General features: G+C 50.9%; 1 protein-coding gene and 1 pseudogene across 1 annotated transcript in view; one reads left to right on the top strand and one right to left on the bottom strand.

The window, feature by feature from the left end:
- Nucleotides 1-27497, bottom strand: part of AGBL4 (AGBL carboxypeptidase 4) — a 590265-nt gene that overhangs the window by 147615 nt on the left and 415153 nt on the right. The window lies entirely within an intron of this gene.
- Nucleotides 17273-23547, top strand: LOC149750757 (uncharacterized; annotated as a pseudogene).

Raw genomic sequence — 27497 nt, 5'->3', positions numbered from 1 at the left:
CTGGTTTTGCGGTAATAAACTTGAATTGTAGAGTTGGACAGAAGAAGGGTTAAATTCAAATCCTGCCACACATGACCCTGAGCTCTGAGATTGTTCCTTTCCTCGCCTGCAAAGTGAGGATCAACCTCACAGGGGTCTTGTAAGAACTGAGACAATGCATCGGGTCTGTGCCCATGACCTGACATATAGAATGTGTTCAGAAACGGTAACTTGCAGACCGTTAGAAGTCACTTGGTCCAACTGCCTGATGTTACAGGTGCAGAAACTGAGGTCACTAGACTCTAAGCAACACTAGAGCCATGACTTTGCCTGTCTGTTTCACAAATTGTATTCCCAGGGCCTAGCACACAGAAGGAGCTCAATAAATCCTCGTGGAATGGTTGTAGAGCACTTGTTGCCCTTTGGTTGTGCGAGCGCATCAGGCTAGAACTGAGTGCCCAGGCTTTTCCTAACACGTGCTCTGCCTTCCATCTCTCCCAGCCTCCAGAAATTTCTCACCAGGTTCAGTTTCAGACTTATTAGCAAATGCAAATTGAATTACGAGGTGCCCTTTTGCAACAAGGGCAACAAAAAGTTTCCCCAGAAAGAGAAAGCAAGAAGAGGTGAAAGCTAGGATGAAAGTCGAAGACAATACATTCTAATCAGACTTGATAAATATGTAAATTAAAGCAGCTGAACGGTTGGCTTTGACAAATGACTTCTCCGTAAGGGGATTTTCCACGCTGAAAGGAGAGAGTTCAGCCTGCCTGCTAGTCGCAGCCAGAGGTCTCTCCTCCTCTCCCAGCTATGCGGGCTGATGGGGGCAGGCACTGGGATGCGTAGAGGCAGTGCAGAGAACGAATCCTTCTTTTAATGGATGCCATGTATTGAGCATCTACTAGCTGCTAGGCAAGCCTCCCTCAACCCTGTGAGGGCAGAGAATCCCTGTCTCGTTGAGAAGGAAGCCAGGGTAAGGGCGAGTAAGGGCCAGATTCACCAGACTCCCAAGCCTGGTGTCGCTGAGGGGCCAACGCAACCCGCTGTTGAGAATGTGAATTCAATCCCTCCAGTGGTTTTATTGCGCTCTGGGCGTCTGAACAACTGAAAAGTTCGTGCCTTTCAGTCTTTTCTCCCCTGCAGGACCTGGCACAGTGGGAGTGTTCAGGAAAGAGCTTTCCTTAACTTGTTACCTAGCTCCAGACGGATCTCTTCCCTCTGACAGCCCCCATCTCTGTTTCTCCATGTGTAAAAGTAGCCCTTGGAGTCGGCCCTGCTGAAGGCCCAGACAGCACAGAGCAGAAAGGAGCAGTCAGACTGCAGATTCTCTGCAAAATACAAGACAATTGTCATTGAAACCTCTAAATTTGGGGGTGGGGGAGGTTATTACATAGCAATAGGTAACCAGAATCATTGCCATGAAATTGATGAAGCTAATGGGTTACAGTACAGCCGTCAGCTGAGAGGTAGTTGAAAGGAACAGGCTTTGAGCGGTTCCTGTGTGCCAGGCACTTTCCATACATTATGATCCAGGTCTCACCAGGCCCCGGGAGAAGTGTATTGTTTTCCTCATATTACAGACAAGAAATCTGAGGTTAAGTGCTTTGCCCAGGGCCACCCAGCTAGCAAGAGTTACGCTGGAATTTGAATCCAGTCTTTCTATCCCCTGAGACCAGTCTTTCTCCTGACACCTCCAAGGGGGAAAGCTCATTCCCCAGCTATACCAGATAAAAGATTTGTTCTGCGTGTAAACGTGGGCAGGCACACGCACGCATCTGCTTCTGACTCAAATTCCAACAAATTCCTAAGTTTTTGTACAAAGTTATCAGAGCTGAGGTATACACAGAAATTCAAGTTGAATGGTTTGCAGCCTTGGAAAGACACTATTCATACAATTTCCCCAAACACAGAACCAATATTTATGAGCGCTTGGAATGCTTCAGGAAAAGAGTTTCCCGGTAGGGCTGGGAGTAATGTGATCCAGGCCCTGAGCCGAAGATCTGTCTTGCCTGGTGCTGGAGGAATTTAGATTTGAAAAGTATTCTTTCTTTCCTATTGAGATCTTCATTGACTTGTATAAAAATACCACTTTCAATCTCAGATCCCCATTGGCATCTTCATATAAGCACCGAAAATGCTACTGGGCTTTGGAGATTTCATTTAATGAAGGAAAAGTATTTCTATTAAAGAGTGAAATTTTTTTTTCTCTCCACACAACATCTTTAGAGGAGCCAGGGAAGCTGGATTGTTCCGGGCTCTGAGAAAATGAACCAACCCACGCCTCACCCATGATGTGGTCACACAGACTATGGAAGGCAAGGAAGGGTCAGTAATGAGGGGAAAATAAGAGCAATTATGCTAAACTCCCATGTCCCCATGATCTTACGGTTGATGAGGCGCTTTGGCACTCAGTAGGGAGATATTTCTGTTGCCATTGCCCTTGTGCCCTAGAAGCTAATCTAGGCTCTGACCTGCCTGTCCTCTGCCCACCCCACTCTCACCTCTACCCTCTCACCAGCTCTTCACGCCTCTTCACACAGGGGTTCAAACTAGCTTCTCCGCCTTGTCTAGAGAGCTGCCCTGGGTTCTGTGGACCTGGCTCCTTACCCTTCAGGTCTCTTCTCATGAAAACGGTAGCTCCATGGTGGCAGGAACTTTGTCCTAGTAACTGCTGTGGACCCAGGTCTAACATGGTACCTGCCGATACACATGCCGACTGCATATTTATTGAGTCAATAAGTACAGCCAACAGGCATTGAGGGATGTGTGCTGGGGAGGGTGAGCGCCAAAGGAAGAAGACAGAAGACATGGTTGGGGTCAGCAGATTGTCCAAGGTCATCCAGGTGGTAAGTGGTGAGTGGACCCCAGTCTGATGAATGGTAAAACCTGTGTCCCTTCACCCTGAGGCTCCTGTCCCTCACAAAGAGGCCACAGAGTGCAAGGGTGTGAGCAGTACCTTAGGTGTGGCTGTGCCTGTTTTCCCATTCTGTCTCTGCCACTCACTAGCTGGGTGGTCTTGGGAAAGTCACTCACTTGACTTCTGGAAGCCTCAGTCTCCTTATCCATAAAATGGGAATAATAATAATATTCATCTTATTGGGTAGTTGTGAGGACTAAATGAGCTAAAATAAAGCACTAATAACAGTGCTTGTCACAAGGAAAACCGTCAATTAACATTTACTCTTCCTAATCATTCAATAAATATTCCTTGAGCTCCCAGACACCAGCTCCCCTCCCCACTCCCAGGCAGAGTCAGGCTCTCTCTGTTCTGTTCCCTCCTCACCCCTTCCGAGATTACAGACATTGCCCAGCAGTACAATAGTAATTTGCTTCTCTTTCCCTCTCGCCTTTCCCCTCTGGTGACTCTCAGCTTTTTGGGGGCAGAAGCCCTGTCTTGTTCATCTCTTTCTGGTATTCATTTCCTTTGTCTGAGACACAGAAGGGCATTTTGACATAGTTGTTTTGATGCAAGAGTTTTGAAATGGCTACATTTAAATGTAAAACTGCTTTGGAAAATTACCAGGCACTGTGTAAAGCAGACCCCCCCACACACACAACCGTGCATGTCTGACCTCCACTGACCTTCACTCCCAACAGCTCCTCACTGCCCCTGTCTCCTTTCTTGCCAGCTTGACTGGGAGCCCACCCTGAGCCCAACCTCTCCCCTCCATGAGGCCCCTGCCAGAGGGGAGGTCAGGGATGGGGAAGCTCTGGGATGAGGGGAGGTAGCCTGAAATATCTCCTGGGCACATTGTTTGGTAATGTTTATTAAAAAGCTGAAGGTGTAATGCTTTGTTTTCCCGGCTGTGTCAAAATGTTCCCATTTCAAAACACTTGTGTCAGAGCAGCAGCATCAATGTGGCTGAAACAAAAGGACTGTCAAAACGATATGAACTCTGCAAGGAAGCCACCTGGCATGTAGCAGTCCTCAATAATGGATTTAGAACATATACCACTGTAAGTGGATTAACAAGCCATCAGCTGCACTTAACACCAACTCTCCCTGTAGAAATTCCTTTTTGTTCCAGTGAGGATGTTTCCACCGCCATAAGGATCAGAGAAGTTTAGGATGCTGCCTGACATCACACAGCAGAGATGATTAGACCTGAGTATGGTCTAGTTAATCTCCCCCATTTTACAGCCAAGGTGCCAAGAGAGAAAGTGACTTGAGCAAGGTCTCACAGTGAACTGGATTTTCATGATAGGTCAGAAACATGTGATCAGTTATTGGACAACTTCTCCACACTGTACACTAAATTCTGGACCACAGCATCACCACTGAGCACATGGCACGCACTCAACAGAACAGAACAGAGACCACGGGCAGGCCGCTAAAGCCCTAGGCATGCTGCTTGAAAATTGGATTGGCCAAGTTCTCTGTAAAAGAAGCTTTAGTGGGCTTCCCTGGTGGCGCAGTGGTTGGGAGTCCGCCTGCCGATGCAGGGGACACGGGTTCATGTCCCGGTCCGGGAAGATCCCACGTGCCGCGGAGCGGCTGGGCCCGTGAGCCATGGCTGCTGAGCCTGCGCGTCCAGAGCCTGTGGTCTGCAACGGGAGAGGCCACAACAGTGAGAGGCCCGCGTATCGCAAAAAAAAAAAAAAAAAAAAAAAAAGAAGCTTTAGTGTCCGACCGGGCAGCTTGTCACTATCCCATTAGCCGGGCAGTCCAGTGGAGCAGCGAGGCCTGGGTGGCCCATGTGTGCAGGCAGGAAGGGCAAGCTGCTGCAGTATGGGGCACAAGTGAAGAGCTATTTGTATCTGTTTCCATAATTGATATTTCTGCAGCTGGTGAAAGAATAAATCCCTGTTAACCTGGGTAAGGAAATTATATATCCCTACTGTCTTCATGGTTTCATGATTCAGGCTGAATAGAGTCTTTCTTGAATAAAATAAATTATAAAAACTTAATTTACAAGAACTTATTTCCAGGGGGTGTTTTATGTTAAATGCTCCTAGGATAAGGCTTCTAGGATAAACCTGGACTCTGTACACAAATTCTGCCTCAGACTATCCCTGGGGCACATGGACTAGAGCTGGGCAGACCCGGGTTTGAAGCTGTTTAACCAAGATAAGTTGCTGAACCACGGTTTCATCAGAGGCTAAGTGAGGAAAGGTGTGTAAGTCATGGGCGCTCCACAAAAGTAGCCTCTGTTATTACTGAGTTCAGAAGGCTTCAGTTCCACCTTCTGGTAGACCCTTTCCTCTAGGAAGGCCCGGGCTTGAAGGTGCTGTCGGAGCACGTGTGGGCTGAGAAGAGGAGAAGCGATTTAGCATAGAGGTTACAAGCAGGGACTGGGGACCAACCAGAGCAGTGCCTCCACCGCTCTCTGAGTGTGTGACCTTGGGCAAGTTATCTCTCTGTGCCTCAGTCTTCTCCTCTGTAAAGTGGGTTCATGGTGGACCATTCTCCTAGTCATGCTCTGAGGAGGAAATGAGTTGGTAATTTCTAAAGCACTTGGAATAGCATCCTAGTGTTTATACAAATCTTCTATAAATATGTGGTTGCTAAATAAAATAAGTACTGACTAGTAATACCCATTCAAGTGCTCAGGGTCTGCAGAGGGATATGCTCATCTTGGGACCCTTCCCTGTGACAGGCCCTACCCCTTCTCAGAAACAGTCTTCTATGGATAGTTATTTGATACTTTTCTCCAGATACGTGAGGCTCATGCATACATACGCAAGAGACACATTTTATTCTTGATTCTCAGCCCTGGTCGCATGTTAGAACCACCTGGGGAGTTTTTAAGAAATCATAATGCACAACGGCCCCACTCCCACCCCTGCACCCCTTCTCCAACCAAGGTCGTGGGGAGGGCTCAAGGAAATTATTCTTCCCACGTGCAGGCACAACTGAGAACCCCTGGCCCAGTGTGAGCCAGGGCCAGGCTCTCTACTCCCTGGGTCTTGGTCTTCTTACTACGTCATCTGCAGGAAGAGCGGGTAGGGCTAGGTGGTCTCTCTCCTCCCCCTCCAGGCCAAAAAGACTGTGATCCTGGAGGTCTGGGGGACCCAGGATCTGGCTCGGGATGGCTCTGATTAGACCACGTTGGTCTTAACATCAAGGAGAGGACGCTGGGGTGAGTGGACAAGAAAACATGCATACATCAAGCAGATAATTTCTCACAGACACAGTCCCTTCCTGGGAACAGGACAAGAAGCACTAAGATAATGGCGGTGCAGCCTCTCTGGGAACTCGCAAAGCTTAGAGCAAAGAGATTGGATTTATAACAGAAATGGAAGCCATGTGCATGAGGAGAAGGAAGAAAGGCATTTTCAAAGGATGAAGGAGGAGGACTAATATATTTGCAATCAGTGGCATAGAGGGGTTCAAATGCATGCGCACCAGGAGACAGAAAGAAACGGCATCCTGGGAGGGCGGGAGAAGAGAAAGGGAGATCACGGTAGCTGAGCATCTGATCTGTGCAGGCAACAGGGGGGCATGTTATCATCTAATCTCATTCCATCTGGGCGGCCTCCCAGAGGGCGGGTGTCTGATCCCCATCCGACAGACCCCACAGGTGGTGAGCAGCAGTTCCAGGATAAAACCCCAGGTCACTGACTCCAAAACCCTGCACTCTTTCCCCTCCGGTTTGGTGCCTCACTTATCCAGAGCTTCCCGTTCTCATAACCTCACACACCCAGATCACAACAAAGAGCCGGAATGAAGCAGAAGAGGACTGAAAAGGACCCAAATCCAGAGGCACAGCCCCACATTAAAGGTCCTCAGGAGAACCTGTTGGGGACACTGAATGATGGGGAGATTCTCTCGATTTCTGGGGAGCTGGTATGAGCACAGAGTGAATCCGGAGGGGAAGTGGCAAAACCCCACAGAGAGACTGGGGCCCTCCCAGGACACGTTCTTGAGTGTCGGGCACTATGAACACATCGAAAGGAAGCAGGCGTCACCTGGCCGTGGGCTGTGTGCCTCCAGAGCTCTGCGGCACTGCCAGCCCAGCCCGTCTCTGGCAGGGAGAGGGCAGCCCGACGGCGCTGAGATGTGCGGCCCGCTCAGTGCAGCCAGCGCTGCGGTGGGGTTAGGGTGGCCACAGCTGCGGTATCTGCCCTTATCCATCCCGGGCCCCTCCCTCCCTCCCTCCCCACCTCGGCACTCAGCCAGCTGCCTTCTGGAGGTCATTCAGCATCCCCCCAGCTCCTCTGGTCCCCGCCACAAAGTGTCAGTGCTGAGCGCTAGAGACAACCAGAGGATGCAGTCAAGGGGCTGCTCTCCAGAAACTTACCATCTAGGAAGCAGGTACTATTTCAAAAAAAAAAAAAAATTGGAAGCACATTTTGTTTTGGAGGCCCAGTGGCTGAGAAGAGTATGCTTAGCTCTCTGGAGAGTTCAACAAAGATGGGTGCTGGGCTGGAGGTGTGAGGTGTTCCCAAGGTGTTCCCAGACAAGCCAGGACCGTGGGGTAAGTGCTTCCCCCAGACCAGCTCCCTCACTCGGGTCAGGTTCAGAGCATGATCACAGTCCAGCTGTGGACTGAGCTGACCAGGGTTGGGCTGGGATCTTCTCTCTCCCCCCAGCCCACCCCTCTCTCTGGTCCTGAGGGTGACAGTGAAGGTCCTACATGGCAGGGGGTGCACCCTCTCCTCCCTGGCGCGTAGTAGGTGCTCCACGTGGGAATGTGGGAGTGGATGGACAAGCCGCTTGCTCACTTTAAAGCTCTGCATTCAGACAGCACCCATGTGACTGCCTGGCCTTCGGAAGAACTGGGACTTGCTTTTTAATGGTGCTAATGTGGCAGTAACGAGGTGGTAAATGTCTGTCTGTCTCCCAGCCTCTAGCAAGGCCATATTCTCCATTCCCCGTGTTCCCCACTGCGTCCTTTCAAAGCCCTTCTCTTTAATGCCGAGTGGAGGAGTTCCAGACAGCTATTTGCATTTTCAATTCTAGAAATCATTAATATTTTACAACGGCCAGCACCATGGTTTATTAACACACTCAGATTTCCTACCTGCTACTGTTAAAGGGAAACTTTCTATTTGAGAAATATTCCAAGATGGGGTGATATTCCAACTTTTGTTCAAATTCTGCTCTCAGTTCCCTGCTCTCAGGAGCTCAGTGGGGGAGACGGATCTGTAAGTGGAGGAGGATTTCGAGTGACCGCTGTGTGGACTGAGGGACACACAGGGGCCGGGAGCCCAGAGGAGACCCAGGCACAGCCTGGGCGGGTGGAGTCAGGCTTCTCAGAGGAGGACTGCCAGTTCCAGGGGAATGTTTCTGCAGAGTGAGTGAATCAGAAGACCTGTGCTTAGACATGGCCCTTCTGATTACTTTTAGTCATTGTGGCAATAGGCTGAGGTTAAGATCGAGGGTCTTTGAGCCAGGCAGCCTGGGTTCAAATCCCAGCCCTGACACCTCTAGCTGTGTGGCACTAATGATAACTAATAGCTTTTGAGCATTTCCTGGGTGTCAAGAGAAGGCAGCCTTTGTGCGCCTGTTCAGTGCAATCGGCACTACAGAGGGGGTGACCTTGCTGGGTGGCCGCAGCCGTGGGACTGGACCCTGCCCATCTCCTCTCTCCTCCCTCCCACCTCACCGCTGCATTCACCGGTGTGTGCTATTTCCTTTGAAACTCACAACCAGCCTACGGGGTCATTCCTGCCTCCTCATTTCACAGAATAAGAGACTAAGAATCAGAGAGGTTGAATCATTCACGACAGACCACAGAGTTGGCCGGTCAGGATTTGATCCCTGAGCTTCAGGGCAATTAAACACTGAGCTCTTCTGCCCCTCACTGCAGAGGTGGGTGTGAGGATTAAAGCCCGCAGCACATGGTGGGCGCTCAGTAAGGTAGCTGCCGTTGTTGTCCATTGTCTCCAAAGCCCAGCTCATGAATCTCTCCTTCACTAAGCGGCCCTGATCTCTCTGGCCAGGGGACCCTAGGTGTCCCTGGCTCACAGTCAGTCCCCAGCATCACCGCCATCCTTCTGTGCCATTGTCACCTCCTCCTTTCTGTCCACTCCCAGCAACTCTCGCCGTTCTTGGCACAGGGGAAGGTTGCCTTCAGTGTTTGCTACACGGATTGAGAGAGAACAATATTAACCACACCAATTCCCAGAAGAAAATGTTTGCCAAAGGTCTTTAGCCTGGACACAGCAATATCAAAATGACACAGCTATAAATTGCTTTCAGATTCAAACTGGAAAGGTGAACTTTGACCCTGTCAAAAAATAAGAACAAATTAAATTGAAACACAAAGCCATTTCCCTTGTTCCAGGGCTCTGGATTTCTAATTAACCTGCAGCACGATTCCGAAGGCGGCAGGGGATCGGGAAGATGGTGTCTGTTACCTTGCGAACGGAGCAGAGCTCAGGAGAGAGCTTTTTGTTCATTGGTTCGTTTGTTTGTTTTCTTTTCTGGGATGTATTGTGCTTCTTGTGGTTTAGGGCCTTAGATGAGAGCGATCCCAGGCGATTAGAAAAAAATAATTGCTAGAAGCTGACCTTGTACAAAAGAACCCACAACAAAACAGCCCTCACCCTCCCTGTCCCAGAGAGAAGCAGCTCAACCCCAGCAAGTTAGAAGCACTGGATTGCATTTCCGCAGCAGTAGCTGAAAGGTGAGGCTCCCTTTTCAGGAGGCTGAGGGGTAGGGGGCCCCCTGGAGCAGGTGCTACCACTTAACTCAGAGTCTTGGCGAGGCGGCTTCGGGGTTTTGACAGCCAAGCCTCTGACATATTGATACGGAGACAATGGTGAATGACAGGGAACTCATTCAGGCCAAGGCGGGCTATCAGAGCAACTGCAAGCTGGGAAAGGGAACACCGGACAGAAGGCGAGCTGCAGCCTGGGGCAGAGGCTTTCCAGGAATCGCCACCACACCTGCCGGGGGTAATGAAGAATGGGGTGATGTTCCTGACCCACTGATCCCCAGACTTGAACGAGAAAGAATCGCCTGGTGTACCTGCTACAATGACAGGTTCCTGGGTCCCCCTCCAGACTCACTGAATTTGAATCTCCAGCAAAGGGCCTGGGGATGGGTATTTTTAAGCCAGTGCCCTGGATGCTTCTCATGACCAGACAGTTTTGGAAATTAGTGATCTAGAGTGTGAGCACTTTCCCTATTGGAGCCCCTGGGATACTGTCTGGCTTGGGCAAGTCACATCCCTTCTCTGAGCTTCCATTCCCACGTCCATACGATGGTGGTGGGGATCCCTGCCTATCAGGGGTGTGTATCGTGTCCGAGGGAGAAACAAGACGAGTCTGTCAGGTGTGTCGACAGGGCCTGGCCCCTAGGAGGTGTGCCATGTGTGGGATGTCTGCCCTCGTAGGTGTGGGGGGCTGAAGTCCTCCAAACCAGCGCCTCCAGTGATGCCAAGAGACCCTCTTTTTATTCTCAAGTTTTTGGCTCAAAGCCACTAAGCTTCAGCCTCAGATGCCACTGCTCCCCAGGGGGCATCGTCGCAGGCCCTGCCCCATCCCAGGAGCCAGTGCCACAGGGCTCCAGAGCCTTCGGCGGTAGAGGATGTCAGGACACAGGCTTCCTTGGGGAAGCTCAGCTCAGAGAAGCCGGGGTGGAGGTGACCTCCCAAGTCCTTGACGGAATCAATTCAGGCTGACAGCTGATCTTCCAGATTTCCATTCCTCACTCCTGGGGCTCCTGCCAGGTCTCCTGATAATCCCCAAACTGTAGGTCCAGTCCAGGGACAGAGGCCCTCAGCTCAGAGTGGGGACTTAAGGAGGGAGTTCCCTCCCAGCTCATACCAGTCTGCCAAGAGACAGGCCTCACTGGGGGCAGGGGAAGGGATTCGTGGTCAGGAGACCAGGGTGAGGAGAGGCAGGCCATGGAGGGTGTGTCATGGGCTGAACTGTGTCCTGCAAATTTATCTGCTGACGTTCTAACTCCAGTACCCCGGAATATGGCTGTATTTGGAGACAGGCTGTTGAAGGAGTAATTAAGATAAAACGACATCTTATAAGTGGGCCCTAATCCAATATGACTGGTGTCCCTACAAGAAGAGGAGATTTGGACACAGCCAGGCCCAGGGGAAAGACCACAGGAAGACAGAGAGAAGGTGGCCATCTATGAGCCAAGGAGAGAAGTCTCAGGAAAACAACCTGGCCGACACCGTGATTTCAGATTTTGGGACTCCAGCACTGTGAGAAAAGAACCTTCTGTTGTGTAAGCCCCCAGGTAGTGGGGTTTGAACAGCAGGCAGCTGGGGCAGACTAAGACAGAGGGCCCCGGCTCTGGTGCCGGCTCCTTCCCCTGACTCCAACTTTGGGAAAGTCTCCCTCAGTTTTCTCATCTGTGAAAGAAGAAAACAGTATGTTTGACAAAAGGTTGTTAACATGGGCATAACTCGAAGAAAACAATCTAAGCATGGCTCTTACTAAGTGTGTGATATGTGTTGTTTCCCCTCCCTGTTCAGCTGTGTCCTATAAACTGTCACCCCCATTTCATCACACAGGAAATGGGGATACAACCCTCATCTACCTCATTTAACAGAGCTGCTGGGAAGCCAGTGAGATAACTTATGTGACACGTCCAAGAAGGTACAAAGCGCTTTACAGATGGGAGGAACCACTGCGTCCCGGCAAAGTGGGGCATCATCCTCCCTGAGAGACACTTTCAGATTGAGATCCAAAGTGCAGAGTAGCAGAAAGAGCCGTGGGTTTAGGCACATAGGCTTTGGGTCCGAGCCCCAGCTCTGCCGTTTCAGTGAACACATGGGCATGTCACTCAGCTTCAGGGTCCTGCCTATGAAACTGGGAGGAGGACAGCTGTGATGGAAGATGCTAATACTTTCCATCCAAGCAGCCACCAAGTCCCAAGTAATTCCCTGTGCTTGCCCAACTCAAGGAGTTTTCCCTCCCGCTCCCAATAGCTTTGTGCAAAATCGGTACCAGAGGACTCACTCCAGTGTCTGGGAGAAGCTCTACTTATCACCCATCAGAATCCCCTTCTGACACACACATCACACTCTTCTAAAAACCTAACATACAGCACGTGAGCACTGGCCCCCCTCAGCCTTCTACTGGGGTCACCAGCAGGGTCCAGCTTCTCCCCACCGTCCAGCGTGACTCGGAATCAGAACAAGGAAAAGTACTTGGGGATGAGGCAAAAAGCATAACAAGCAGAACATTAAAAAAACAAAACAAAAGAACTCTTTCCAACAAGGCTCATCCAGGGGAGGCTGTGTGTAAGCGGGGTCTGGGTGAAGGGCTGGATTTTCCTTGAGGACCTGCCTAACTCTAGGTGGTCTGGCTCTATTAACGAGTAAAAACATTAGGTCATCAGGGCTCGAACCACTGATCAGAAGGTGAGGTCAGAGCTTACTGGTGAGCCTCAGGGAAAGAGCTCTGTAGTCACGTTCCAGCCAACAGCTGCTTTAGCAAAACCACACTGGATATAATTACTTTCTACTTTGCTGGGGTGGGGAGGGGGCATGAATGGGAAGAAGCCCTAACCCACCCTTCCAGTTTGAGGCAACCTTTTGCACATCGAACAAGGAAGCCCTCACTGGCCGTCATGTGATGTTCTAACGATGCCCAGAAAATGTGCCCAGAGGAAAATCATTTTTTCTGGCTCTGTAGGTACTCAGAGTCTGGCTCCCTAGACCATTAGGTGGGCACTTCCAGAGACCACGCCTCCTTACCCTGAAAGGGGATAAGAAGAGATGGGGGGGGAGATTTTCCTTCGTCTGCAGAGGGTCACCATGGTGACTGTAGGTGAAGACTCACGGGTTGTGTCCAGCCTGTGTGCATCCCGCAGAGCTCTCAGACCTCTCTGGAGTCCTTAGTGGGGTTGGCTCCTGCTGTTGGGCCAAGCCTGTGAGGCCAGACACTGGTCAGGGGATGGCCTGCCAGGAGGCCTGTGCTAGTGGAGAGTCCAAGGTGGGAGGGAGAGAAGAGGAAAAGAAGGTAGAGGCAAAGGAGGATGCGAAGCATCCCGCTGCCCACAGACAGCCACAGCCCTCGCAGTAGCTGCAGCCTGAGTTCTGCCCTCATTTAACAGAGCTGCTGGGAGGCCAGCGAGGTAAACCTATGGGAGCCGCTTAGGGAGGTCAGGTCAGGTGACGGACAGAGAGAGGTGGGAAGGCCCGCAGGGAGACAGAGGCAGCCACAGGCAGATGGAGCCAAGGCAGAGAAGCAGACAAACGTGGAGAAGGCGACAGACATGCAGCAAAGGCACGCGGAGAACAAGAGGAAGGGAGGAGAGTGTAAAGAGAAGGACGTGAGCCGGAGGAAAGGCCAGGGAGCTGCCAAACCATCGGCTTCAATGAAAGACGTCAACCTGTGTGCAGAGACTGTGGGGTTGGGCTGGAGCAGTGGTGCTTAATGGAGAGGAGAGGTGGAGGAGAAGGGCCCCGCGTGTGCTCCCGTCCGCAGGTGATGGGTCTGCGCTGCAGGCCGCGCCCTGTGCTGATGCCACCCCAGCCTTGATGGAGGAAAGGCAGCGGGAGAGGCTGTCCATGCAAATGAAATTCTCGCGTCCGGTCCTGTGATCTCAGACTGGAGTGGTCGGTCTGCAGTGGAAAAAAGTCCACAGACTGGGGTTTGAAACCCAGATCTGTTGATCAGTGGCTGTGTGATTTTATGTCTGTTTCTTCACCTCTCTGAGCCTCACTGTGCTCATGTGAATTGGGGCACTAATGCCATCTGCTGCCTCTGTTCTCACGGAGAGCTTCTGACGATCATGTTGGTGGGTATGGTCTGTGAAGGCCCTTAGCCAGCACCTGCGGGCAGCTCTCCCCACTCTGGGGCCCTGTGGTGCTGACCCCCCCCGCCATGGCGGGCCGTTTCCTCTGAGGTCCACTCGGGTGAGCCTCCCTGGTCACCCTCTACACAGTAGCATCCACCCTTCCCCCTATTTCCTGTCTTCTCCATAGCACTCATCACCCCCTGAAGTGTGGGTGTTTATTTTCTTCCCCCCACTAGAATATAGCCTTCCTAAAGGCAGTGACTTTGCCATCTGATTTACTGCTGTAACCTCAAAACCTAGAACAGTAGGTACGGAATATATACCCATGGAAAGGAAAGAAGGGAGGGAGTGGGAGAGAGGGAGGCGACCTTCACGCCCCTGCATGCATAAGGTGCCATCAACATTCAGATGATGGAGGTGAGGACCCCCCGCCCCCGCCCCACACCCCACCCTACGAAACCCCACTGGTCCTCCTTGCATGTGGGCTCTGGCGTTCTCTCTATTCTCAGGCCCACCTAAGCTTTGGGGCCTTCCCTCCCTCCTGCTTCCCGTGCTCCTGGCTCCCCCGAGGCCCTCTCCATGCATCCACCTTTCGGGCACCACTCTGGGCTCAAAATCCCTTCCTCTCCTGTCCTGTCTTCAAGGCTTAGCTCCAGTCCTGCTTCATTCATTCATTTCCCATCCATTCATTCAAATACTCAGTGCTGTTTGCTGATAAGGGGGATGCTCTATGCAATCAGAACGGACTCTACCAGCTCAGAAATGAGACTGTGTTGTCATGGAGCTCGTGGCTCCAGGGACCCAGAATCCCCCAGTATTAGAAGACAACCCCCATTCTCCTTGCTTACACTGCCGAAGAGACCTGAACGCCGCTGAGAAGCTGCCAGCACCCTAAACAGGAGATGACACAAATTGCTTTGCTGGGACTAAGGAAGTCATCAGTGTTGGGCCGAAAGGGAGCAAGGAGGCCCTAGGCGGGGAATGGTCTGATTCAAGAGGCCCTGTGGGTCCTGGAAGAGCATTAGAGAGATATAGCATGATATCACTTATATGCAGAATCTAAAAAAAGAAGGATACAAAAATATTTTGTAAATGTAAAGTTCAGACAAACTTGTTTTTAAAATGCAACAAAGTTATAGCTTCCAATTATGTTTATTTTTCTTATAAAATTTAAAACTTTTTTTGGGGGGGGGGCACAAAACCTGAATAGTGGAAAACTACCTTTTCACCATTAACCCTGATGAGCTCCCAAGAAGTTTACACAAACTGCTACTAAGCTATGCCCTGGAATGATTTGGTCCTCAGCTCACTCAGGCCCACCCATACCGGCAGACGCGCAAAGTCCACGAAATGCGTCATTTTCATTAGTGCATTCTTACTGACAAAATCAGTGTATAGTTGAATGGTCTCTTTTGACTTAATGTATAATATTAAAGAGGTGAACTAATTCTAAAAAAAAAAAAGAGCATTAGAGATCCCAATAGTGATGCTAAAGTCGTGTCTGTGTTATTGTCAAGGGACGGAGACACAGAGGGAGGGAGAATCTGTGCATCTGCGGGGAGAGAGGGGGCACGAATGGGAGGGACTAGGCTCAAGGTGAAAGTTTCTGCTTTTGAGCCTCAGGCCCAGCTTTGCCCCATCCTAGGCAGTGGACGTCTAGGAGCCACTGGAATCTATGAAATCAAGGAGAGATCCCCATTCAGAAACACGGGAATCCTCTGCCTGGCATGGAGCTCTCGTACAAGGGAAGTGGGCAATTATACAACAGGAAAAGGACCTGGGCCCAGACGGCTGCAATACAAGGCAGAGAGGGAAGGATGACACTCCCGAGAGGCTCTCCCGGGCCACCTCAATCCCGAGCGACTCTACCCTTCCTCCCTTCCTTCTTTCCTCCCTTCCTTCTTTCCTTCCTTCCTTCCTCCCTCTCTCTCTCCCTTCCTCCTTCCCTTCCTTCCTTCCTCTTTTCTTTCTTTCCTCTCTTTCTTTTAATAAATATCTCTCAGTTATTAGGACTTGGGCAATCTCCAAAGAAGAGGGTAGCCGGAACTCACAGCAGCTGGGAGATGGGCATACTGCCCAATAAAGGGAATCCATTACACCATGTTAATAAGTTTTTCCTTTATCCTAAGGGTACTGCATGTGTTGGGATGAGGCTGCCTGATTTGAGGGGTGGAGGGGCTGATCAGGTTTTTCTTTGGTAAAGACCACTCGTGCAGGGGAAGAGAGGCAACACCTCGTCCAGAAGGCCCTGAGACCCCGCTCATCCCTCTGTGGCTGCATGGGCTGCACAGTTATACCTCTCTGCTGTGACTCGAGGTGTCCTCATTACGCCGTTAGCACCTCAAGGGCAGGAGAGAAGGTCTGTGCGTATGCCGTAGAGCCTGGCACCTGGTCCCAGCCTGAGGCTCAGCGAGTGTTTGCTGGCGAATGACTTCCTGCTTGTGGAACGAATGGAGCAGGCCAGGGCCCACCTAGGTCCCAGCCTCTGAGACATGCTCTGCTTCCACTAAACCAGAGGTCCAGCCACTGCGTGCTGAACCAGGAGACCAGGCTCAGTTTATGGATTCCTTACATTCCCAGACCACTTTGATTCAAGGGGAGGGGGGTACATAGAAAGGCTCAGCTCGGTTACATAATAGATACAGAAATGGTGGCGTAGAAGCGGGCAACTTTCCCAACTTTTCACATTAAAACAGGAGAAAGATCAGGATTCATTAAGAAGTCAGCAGATGTCAGAGAAAGAAGGACCATTAGAGACCAACGAGTTCAAGCCCCCTTTTCCAGGTGTGAAAACTGACTGCCGGGGTGGGGGCTGGCTCTGGCTGAGGGCCCCACAATTGGTGGCAGATCACAGGGAAGGAGTTACTCTAGACACATAAAATAAAACAGGGCAAAGATAGCAAAGCATCATTTGAACCTTATCAAGTGTTGAAACCTACCCTGAACAGATAGGAGCATGGGCAGAGGTTAAAGCCAGGCTAACCAACAGAAGTAGCACGCACTCCGCAAATGTGAGTCACGTGCCAAGTCTCTAAAAGCCACATTGAAGGGGGCAGGTGAAATTAATTTTAATGGTATAGTTTATTTTACTCAAGTATCTAAAACATTATTTCAGCACCTAATCAATATGAAGAACTTTATTAATGAGATACTTGTATAACATTTTATACCAAGTCGGAAGTGCAGCTGTGTGTGGGCACATCTCAGTCGGACCGACCACAGTTGAAGGGTTCACGAGTGCCTAGGGGTCGTGTACTGCACAGCACAGGGTCAGAGGAATCAGGGAAGCCTTGCGGGAAGGAGTCCCTGCGAAAGTGAGGCAGAGAGGGGCAGGAGGCTTTCCAGATGGAAGAAACGTTATAAGCAAAGGTAGAACGTTGTGAATGAGAATATTCTGCTCACGGAGGGCGCTGGCCTGGCTGCAGTTTAGAGTCTTGTGGGTGAGAAGTTGAGGGTGGAGACCACTGAGGTGCTCCCTCCCTTGTTCCACGCAGTTCCATCCCAGCAGCCGTGACTATCTTCGTAACTCACGGGGCACCGGGTGGTGTAAAGAGGACCCTCACCACGTACTTGCCTCTTCACACAGCCCTGGGAAATAGACCCAGAGCAGCTGCCCACAATGGCACAGCTGAGTTAGCAATGGACCCCGACCTCCGTCTCCCGCTGCTTCTTCCAGAATACCAGCCCTGCCTGGAAGCGAAGTGCAGAGGGGTTTCCTCCCTGAGCCCTGAGCAGGTCTGTGCATTTGCCATGTCTCCTGCTGGGCCTGATCCTCCCCACCTGCCCAGCCTGGGTCTCTCCTCCTTTGGGAAATTTTCTCCGACCCTTGTCTTATCAGAATTTTTCTAATTAGACTTACCTCCTCCCATTAAAAGTCCAAGTAAGAGGGAGGAAGAAGACGGGAGGTAGAGAGACGGGGAGGTGTGGAGGGGAATACCTATCCACAAGTTCCTGAAGCTACAGCACAGCAGCAAGTCATGGCGAAGAATGGTTATTTCAGACACAGTGAAACAAACAGAACCCAGCAGGAGGCCCATTAATTCTGAGTCTGAAGAGGCACCAACAGATTCCCGCACCAGCACTGGGGCTGCGTGCTGGGGAGGCTGGAAGTCTGCCATCCCTGCCTCCCACTGGGACCTGCAGGTGACCCTAGGGGAGCTGGAAAGGCTTATGAGAGGCTGTCTGTCAAGTCACCCACACAGAGAGCAGCTCAGGAGGTGGGAAGGCGTCTTCGAGAGGGAGCGTGGGCCAGCCACCCCCACGGAGCCATAAGTGGGACAAACGTTATATGTGCAAACAACCATCGCCCTGCTTCCCACTCAGGCAGAACTGGATCCAAGTCCTGGCTTTACCCCTAAGAGGACGGTGATCTTCGGCAGGTCAGGGCTTCAGCTGAAGTTGGCTCGTCTGCACAGGTGACCCCACTCGCATAACGGGGTGATTCGGGAAGTCAAGGGGGCTGGTGTATATTATGGTGTCCCCGCGCATTGTAGGCATCAGATACAGGCTAGTGACTGCCTCTCGGGGCTTTCTCTCTCCCTTCTTCATCCTCTACCTCTTTCCTTCTTACCCAGGGAAACGGGATGGGAGGGAATCGTGGTGTTCTGGGTAAGAAGCCTGCAGTACCCCAATGACAGCCGACGCTTTTTGAGACTTACTGTGTGCCGGGCGCTATTGTAGGCTCTTGCCTGGATTACCTCATTTAGTCGTCTCAGCAACCCTGTTGGGTAAGAACTCTCATTAGCTTCTCCCTGGCCACTGAGCTGGGAAAAGGAAGATCCAGAATTCAACCCCAGGCCATGTGGCTGCAGGGCTCGCACTGTGGCTGCAGCCCAGCCAAGGGATGCACACGCTCATTTCCTCGCATATTCCAGCCTCTTTGCTCCTCTCTTACGGCACTGATGCTAAGCCTACCCTGGCTGTTCTTTTTTTTTTTAATTTATTTAATTTATTTTTGGCTGTGTTGGGTCTTCGTTGCCGCGCACGGGCTTTCCCTAGTTGTGGCGAGCGGGGGCTACTCTTCGTTGCGGTGTGCAGGCTTCTCATTGTGGTGGCTTCTCTTGTTGCGGAGCATGGGCTCTAGGTGCTCGGGCTTCAGTAATTGTAGCACACGGGCTCAGTAGTTGTGGCTCGTGGGCTCTAGAGTGCAGGCTCAGTAGTTGTGGTGCACGGGCTTAGCTGCTCCGCGGCATGTGGGATCCTCCCGGACCAGGGATTGAACCCATGTCCCCTGCATTGGCAGGTGGATTCTTAACCACTGTGCCACCAGGGAAGCCCTACCCTGGCTGTTCTTCATTAATCTCCCCAGCGGGCCACCTGCCCCTCTGTGGCCTAGGACAGGGCTGGGCATAGATTAAGTGCCCAGTGATATTTTCTGGGAAAAGGAGTGTATCTAAAAACTATTTGCGTGGGAAAGATAGTTAGTCCTATCTCACGCTCAACTCCACAGAGAGGAAACTGGGCTAGAGGTGCGGTTTCTTGCCCCAGACTCCACATGGAGGGGAAGAACTGGGTACCCGTCCTAGGGTCCTCGACTCCTGGCTGGCCGGCTTTCCCTGTCACAGAGCCCATCTCCTTCTCCACAGAAGCAGATTCCTTGATGATATGTGTGCGTGTAAAGATCCAGACATGCTCCTGGGAGGCTCCAAAACTGTCCCTGGGCTCCTTGAACTGCAGGAAGGTCTCCGGGACCTGTCCCTGTGTCGCCAGAAGGTGGCGCTCCACTCGACATGTCTTTTGCTCTCAAGTAGTTCAACGTCCCTGAGAGCCATCCAAGGGGAAGAAGCCTGGTGAAATCCATTTCTCTGTCACCTTACAGATCAGCCACGGACTCCGCAACCCAAAACAGAAACCCCCTTTTATCTCCGAGGGAAGATGAAAGGCAGAGATTTCTCCTGTGACTTCCAGGTTTTCTGCCCTGCGAGAAAGTGTGAGCAGCTTCCTGAACAGCACCCTCCTGCCCGTGCCCTGGAGCCTCCGAGGAGGCTCTGGCTCTGTCTTCCCTTCCCACTCACCCCTGACCTGCAGGGCCCCAGCTACCCTGGGCATGCAGCCCTTGTCATGCTCTGCCTTTGTACCTGCTCCCCTCCCACCGTCCACCCCCCGCCTCCCACCTGCTTCAATCCCCACGTCTGGAACTCCTTTAAAAAACAAAAAAGGTAGAGCCTGTGGTTTGGGGTGTGGCACTGGCCCATGCAAGGCTTTCTTGGTCCTGAGGATTCCCTTATACGCTGACCTACAGGCAGGCATCCCTCCTGACCCGACCCCCAGTCTCTCCCGGGAATCCCAACACAGCAAAAAAACAGAGGTGGGTAGGGAAGGACGGGTGAGGGGAGAGAAAGAGAATATGGTTATTTATATACGAATATCTATTGCTGGAGACGCAGAACCACTGAGGTTTTTAAAAATGGCTTCACAAATAAACATGGGTTTGGATTCCAGCTTCACTCCTAGCTGTGGTTTTAACTAGCTGTGTGCAGATCAACCTCTTCAGTGTTGCTTTTGTTGATCGTAAAATGGGGATAATGATTGTACCCTCCTCATGAGATTGTTGGGAGAGATAAAATGAGGCGGTTCACATATCCTGGCACTTAGCACGGAGCCTGGCACGTAGTAAGTGGGCAGTGACTGGGCTCTCGTTACTTGGGATGATCCTTCCGTGTTTCTGAGTGACAGTGTTCCTCCAGGAAGCAAGGAAGGTTGGTTCCGCCTTCTCTAATGTCATTTTCTTGGCCATCCATTCATCCACTTACCTACCAACATCATCAGGCTTCACTCTGTGCCCGGCCCCGGGCCAGGCATTAGGGGTCCAGAGGAGGATAAGTCGCCCTTAAGCCAGTTCCCTTGACACTTCCCTGACTCCTTCCTCTCCCTGGCCCGGCCACCCTACCCCCAATAACTACCCTCACTCTCTCTCTACCCAGTGAAATTTTCTTTGGATTCTCACAGCAGCCTCTCGCACACGCGTCTATGGAGCACTCATGTCACAACTGCATCGTCAGTTTACCTGTCTCTCTACCGCACTCATTTGAAGAAGTCTCACCTGGTTATTCTAACCTCCATCCTGCCGCACCCGTCCCCCACCCACTTGCCCTTTTCTGTTCAAAGATTACACAGTTGAAGATTCAGTGGCAGGAGATTCTGTTATTCTTAGAGCCCGTGACTGTGTCACTCAGAGGATAGTGGACTCTGTGATGGGGCTTCACCAAGATTCCCAGCTGCCAGGTACCTGACCTGGAGAAAACTCCCTGCTGCAAGGTGCCTGCTTCATTTCTCCTGCAGCCGCAGAGACAGAGTGTGGATCCTGCCAGTTCCACGTCCCAGCTGGTAAGGGAGGCCCACGCTGGGCTAATCACCTTCTAAACAAATGGCACAGTGATGCGCAGGGTGGGGGGAGAGCTGGGGTCGCACAGGCCGGTGTTTTCAATTTAGAGGCCATGCATTATTTACACTGCCATTACTCCCCTCAATTTGACTTCACGCTTTAGCCCTAATTTCAGTATAATCAAAGTCAATGAATATTTAATCAGGATTGCTTCCAGAAATTGAGTAATGCCATTAACATAATGGCCTCGGGACTTCAAAGCTGCTTTCCTTCAAACACATCTGACTTCCACCTTTCCCCACCCCCTCCCCTTAACCAGTTGTGCAGACCAGGCAGAGAGGCCAGTTACAGCTTTGTCCAGGTGTCAGAAGGTGGCTGGTGGGGGAGGAGCGCTGACCCTGGAGTCTGAGTGCTGGCCCCAGCGAGACTTGAGGACAGCCAAACTCTGCAGGTGGACCCCGTTTTAAGGCACCTCGATTTATGAAAATGCCAAGTGTTAAGCCATATCCCCAAGCGGCTTCAAAGACAGACCTTCAGAGTTCAGGTTCAAAACAAGGCTATTGTGGGGACTTCCCTGGTGGTCCAGTGATAAAGAATCCGCCTTACAATGCAGGGGACACGGGTTCGATCCCTGATCAGGGAACAAAGATCCCACGTGCCACAGAGAAACTAAGCCCGCCCACCACAACTACTGAGCTCGCACGCCACAACTACTGAGCTTGCACACCACAACTACTGAGCTTGCACGTCTCAATTAGAGAGCCTGCGTGCTGCAAACTACAGAGCCCACGCACCCTGGAGCCCATGTGCCACAATTAGAGAGAGAAGTCCACGCACCGCAATGAAGAGCCCACGCACTGCAACTAAGACCTGATGCAGACAAAAATAAATTAAATAAGTAAATAATAAATAAATCTTAAAAAAAAAAAACCCAAAAAACAAGGCTATTGTCATACACAGACAGGTTTGGGAGGAGCTGGCCTGGACCACTGCCAGTCCCCCACCACTGCCAGTGGAGAAGCCCACTCTCAGGGAGCCAGCACCTGGGTTCATCTTAAAGGGCCTGGGCTGAAGGACCTCCTCTTCAGGTGTGGAAACCCGCCTCCTGCAGGCTGCCCACCTGGGCTCAGGCTCTGCTCTTTGAGGCCCCACAGAACAAGGGTGCTCCTTTTGCCCCAGGACAACTGGGCACACCATAGAACATGGTTTTCATCTCTTCTTATGCATCCTGTCCCCGTGCCAGAGGCCCAGTAGGGCTGTGGCGGACGCAGTGGTGAGTCTGACACCGCTTGCTCCCCAGGAGTTCAATGTGAACATGGTCAGGGGTTGCACAGAATTTTCAAAGCACTATTACAATTGCCAACTCCTTTGACCAAGGAAGGATCTGCATCCTTCTTCCACAGTATCAACTGGCGACATCCCCAAGGTCACCCAGCACGGTGAGTTTAGCATACGAAGAATCTATGAGTTCTAGATGTTAAAACCAGGAGCTTCCTTAGGTGCTTCTAGGTCAACCTTATTGTACAAAATGGGAAATGGGCCCAAGGTCACAGCTGGACGGTGGAAGGATAGGGCTTAGCGTTTGTTGTAGGGGCCTTAGATTCCTTGCCCAGGGTCTTTTCCTTTATAAAAGACCTGTAGTCATCAAGGAGGAAGAAACACCATAGTGCATCCAAGGGCTTGTTTACTTGGAGAGCTGTGTCAGGAAATATTCCTGGGAGAGGCTTCAGTGTCTGACGGGAGGTCAGGCATGTCTGGGATGAGACAGCGAGAGAGTTGGGGAGTTGATAGAAGTGATAGAAATGTGGGCTACATATCTACCGTGGTGGGTAGTGAAAAAGGGGAGGGGGTCATGCTCCCAGCTACAGAACCACAGGCAGCCCTTGAGAAACCTTAGTCACCTCCAGACATCCCTGACCTCCTTCTGCTAGACCCTGTCCCTGGCAAGCCCTTGCTGACGCCCCTTGCAGGGCTGGGTGTCTCTCACCGTGCTCCCTCGGCCTCTGTACTCCTCTGGTTCGAGCACTTCTCCCCCTCCATTGCCTGTCTGTATGCACTGCTGTGTCCTTCCCCCAACTGCAGACTCCTTGAGGGCATGCAGACTCCTTGAGGGCAGGAGCGAGGCTGACATTTCTCTATATCCCTGGGGAATTGGTTCATACTCTGTAGGTGTCACACCCACCAATAGAGGACTCAGCTGCTCTTCACAAGCAGGATGTGAAGATGTCCAGCTTTGACTCCCTAACTTGCAGGGCCAGGGAGCTCACCACTGCCTGAGTTCATCCTAAACATCACTCAAGGGCCTCCTCATTAGGAGAGGAGTGAAGGAACAAATGCCTCGTGCTGCCACCTGGTGGTGACTTCCAGCATGGTGCCCTCTAAATCCACCTTGTTTTTCCTACCAAATGGCTATGGAAAGGCAGGCGTTTTTATGGCGCTGGACCTGGCATCCAGCTGCCAGCATTTTCACCCTTGGCCCAAGGCCTCCCTCTGGCCATTGCAGTCTACTCTGTCCCTGAGCATGGCAGAGCAGAAGTGCCAAGGATTTACGGCTCCCTCTCCCCCAGAGCAGCCCTCAGCCAAGGACTGAGAGAATTCATGGTGCGCCACCCCCCCCGCCCCCCCCCCCGTTCCCTTGCCCTCTGCTTGCAGGGCATATTCTACACTGTCTCCCAGAGTCCGCAGCAGGATTGAGCCTCGGTTGCCCACAGAGGTCACCTTCTCAGTTACACGCCCTTGGTCGGCTTCCTTTCCTTTTCTGTGTTATTCCCACTCCCTCCTGGTGTTTCCTCACTTTCCAGAACATTTCTTGCACTCAAATCCTTGTCTTAGGGTCTGCTTGTGGGGTGACCCAACCTAAGGCGCTCTCATTATTCTATTAGTTCCTCCCTGCCCCCCCACCAGCTCCACTAGGAAAATGCCCTCAAGTCTCACAGGCAGCAGGGTCTACCAAGTGCCTGCATGTTACGGATGGAGTCCCTCTTCTATGGCCCCCAGGAACCCAGCTATTTGGCCTCAAGGGCCGTCCCTGAAGCTGGCGCGAGTTACCCCGCACACCCAGGCTCCCTTTGGCAGTGTCTTGTTCAAGATGCATCTTGTACTTGTCTTCCTGGATGGCCAGCAAGGACAAGGCTGCTCAGACAATTAAAATGCCTGGCATGTGCATGGAGCACAGGGCTTTGTTCTGACAGCAAACAGGGGAGTCGGCCACAAGCGGGGGCTCAGCTGCCAAGGGCTTCACTTAGGAGGAAATGAGCCTCAGCATTCAGAGGAGGCATGTGGGGGATGAGATCCCCTTTGAGACGGGCAGCCTATGGCCCCTTGGGGAGGAGGGCAGCCAGACCTCGGCCTGCTGCTGTCCTGTTTGCATTCACTGTGCTGTGTCCCAAGGTTCTCTGAGAGTCCAGAGCACAAAGACCAGCTCGTACCTGCCCACAAAAAAGCCAGGAAGGGAAGGAAGGGAGCTACGAGCTGTGCGTCACCCACCGAGTGCCACAGACCTCACACACGTTCTCTCATCAAATCTTCACGAAACTCAGCAAGTGCAACACTATTGCCCCACATTCAAGGGAGGAAACTGAGTCTCAGGGAGATGATGCAACCTGTCCATGGCAGGTCTTGCATACGTGGAGGAGTCAGCCTTCAAGGCCAGGTTTGTCTGACTCCACTCTCTCTGTTTTTCCTGCTCCCACCCCAGTGGGGCTACGGTGCCACTGACAGACAGGCGGTCCGGGGAGAAGTGGAGATCAGGAATCCTGGCTGAAGTGCAGTTTGAACATTTTGGGGGGATTTTGCGGTCTGCACTCATCCCAGTCACAGGAGAGGTTGGGAAAGAACCATTGGCCCATCTCCCTGTGAGGCTCTGGCCACGCCCAGGCCTTTGGTCCAGCTGTGCCCTGCTTGGGATTTTCCTCTCCATTGTCCCTCTCCATCTCCCAGAGCCAGCCCCAGTCCTCCACGAAGCCTTCTCTGGTCCCCTCAGACCTCTCTCACTTCTCTTCTCATCTGCACGAACAGACCTGGAAGGAGACAGCTAGTTCGGAGGAGAGCGCAGCCCTGTGAGGCGGGAAGGCTGGCTCGTGGTCCTGCCTGTGACCCTGCATGACCATGGGCAGACCTCTGCTGCATTTTGGGTCTCAGTTTCTTCATCTGTAAACTGGGGAGAATAGTACCTGATTATCCCAGGTTGTTTTTAGCATCAAATTAGATAATAGATATTAGAATGTTTTAAAATTGTGAATGGTAGTGCACTTGATGATTTAAAGCACTAAGACTTCAAAATATAATTTCATTCACACTGAGGGTCTACACTCTGCCCTGTTTCCTGCTGGGTAATATACGTTCTAATATTGAGCAAATATTAGATGCCAGTTCCTGTGGTGAGGGGGGACTCACCACAGTTCAATGAAAATCCATAGTTTTCTGAATTCTCCATCGAGTGGAGGAACTAGACATAAATGAATGAGTGAATGGATGAGTGAATAAATGAATGGAGCACAAAAAATTAATCGCCCCTCATTGAAATGTTCAGCTATTAATATGGTAGCAGACTAACAATACTGAACCTTCTACCTTATAAGACTCACAAAGATATAGAAAGTAACAAAAATAGATAATAGCGTTATACATTATGTCAGATTTTAGGGTGGGGCAATTTCAGGGCTCTACCCTCTGAATATCCCCCCATCTCAAGCTGAGGGAAAATATTTTACTCCCTGCACACCTTGTTCCCAAATCTAAGATGCACTGAACAGGATAACAGGAGCCTACCAGGTGAGAGGACCTGTCTCTGGAGCCAGCCAGCACTGAGCCCTGCACTGCCCTTCCCCTCCCCGACCCTGTGGTCCTCTTCTCTTCTTCCTTTTATTTTTTTCTTAATGCATTCAGAAGCAGCAACCCCGAGCAGGCAGTACAACAAGAAGCAGAGATGGGGCTTCCCTGGTGGCGCAGTGGTTGAGAGTCCGCCTGCCGATGCAGGGGACACGGGTTCGTGCCCTGGTCCGGGAAGATCCCACATGCCGCGGAGCGGCTGGGCCCGTGAGCCATGGCCGCTGAGCCTGCGCGTCCGAAGCCTGTTGCTCCGCAACCGGAGAGGCCACAACAGTGAGAGGCCCGTGTACCGCAAAAAAAAAAAAGAAGCAGAGATGGGCTGGCATCCAGGAGCACTTAGAACTTCAGGAGGAGCCTTGTAAACGGGGACCACACAGGAAGTGCTCTGGAAGTCATGCATGTTGGGGTAAAGGAGGGTCTTTTAAGTATGACTCTGGGCAAGGAGGAAGTACAAACCACATCTCATCCCACAGTCAGAAAATTTAGGGGTTGTCCCTGGAGAAGAGCCAACTTCAGGATGGTAAAGCAAACTGTTATGAAACCTCACAAATGGAACTGGGCGGAGCAAGTCGACGAGCACGACAGGTCTACATCAGTGAGGGGTCAACCCTGCTCCACGCCTAGGCTTCCTGGTTGCAATGTCAGGTCTGCATACCTCGCTCTATTCAAAGATGGCGAAGCAAAGCAAAATAAAACCTCCAAAGAAAGAAAAAATAGGGCCTTCGAGGAAATACTATAGAGAAAGGAAAGGAAAACATTGCCTAGAAAACTTGGAGAAAGAGAAAGTTTGAAAAGAAGTTAAGACCATTTCAGAGACCATCTGCTTGGTATCCTTCAAAAGATGCAAAGGCCTTGGCTTCTAGGGAAGAGTAAGAAGTAGGATGAGGTGAAGGCAGAGATGTAAAGGAAGTCGACTGAACAAGGATGATATGGCAAATTAACACAAAATAAAATACCAAATTAAAATTCCCCTGGGAGTGAGAAAAGAACAGGATCAATATTGTAGAAAACGGCATTGGTGATGAGAACTCATTTGAGTACCTCGCAAAGAAGGTAGAGAAAAAAAGTCAGTGATGAAAATGGTGAGAAAGAAGATGATAGCCACAGAGGACAAGAAGGGACCTAAGAATATAAATATTCTGGGGGCGGGGGGCATATTATAAAAACAAAAGTGACAAAACCATAATAGGGAGAATTTTTAATCAACTAGAACAAAAAAAGCAAAACAAAACAATATCACCTTGAGTCAAAAACCCAAAAGAGATCAGTGATCTAGGCAATATTATGAAAAGAATGAACAAGATCTTGGCAAAATAAACTTCAAGGATAAAGAAAATGTATTAACATCCAGGAGGGAGAGCAGATTGACAGCTAAGCTTAGCACTAGACATTAGAAAAGGAGAATTATCAAGTGGCGAGGAAGATGACAAGGGAAAGAAAAGCCCATGAGATCCTGTTACATAAAGAGGAGTAAACAATTATTGCTTTGTTCTTAACTGACAGTTAAGAAATCTAAACATAACTGTGTATGTCGCACATTTTAAGGTATGCATTAGAGAATTGTTACAAAGAAGATTTTAAACTTCTAAATTAATACAAAAGATACAGACAAAGAAAATATAATTTATAAAGAGAGATAGAGGAAACATTGTTAAGAGCAAATATTGGGCTGGCCAAAAAGTTCATTCAGGTTTTTCCACAAGAAAAAAC

Source organism: Delphinapterus leucas, chromosome 1 (genome assembly GCF_059928025.1).
Source record: "Delphinapterus leucas isolate spDelLeu-1000000601 "Yukka" chromosome 1, BTC_Dleu_Yukka2, whole genome shotgun sequence".
Classification (NCBI taxonomy): Eukaryota; Metazoa; Chordata; class Mammalia; order Artiodactyla; family Monodontidae; genus Delphinapterus; species Delphinapterus leucas.
Note: the sequence above shows the minus strand (reverse complement) of the source record. Positions and strands in the feature narration are given on the sequence as shown.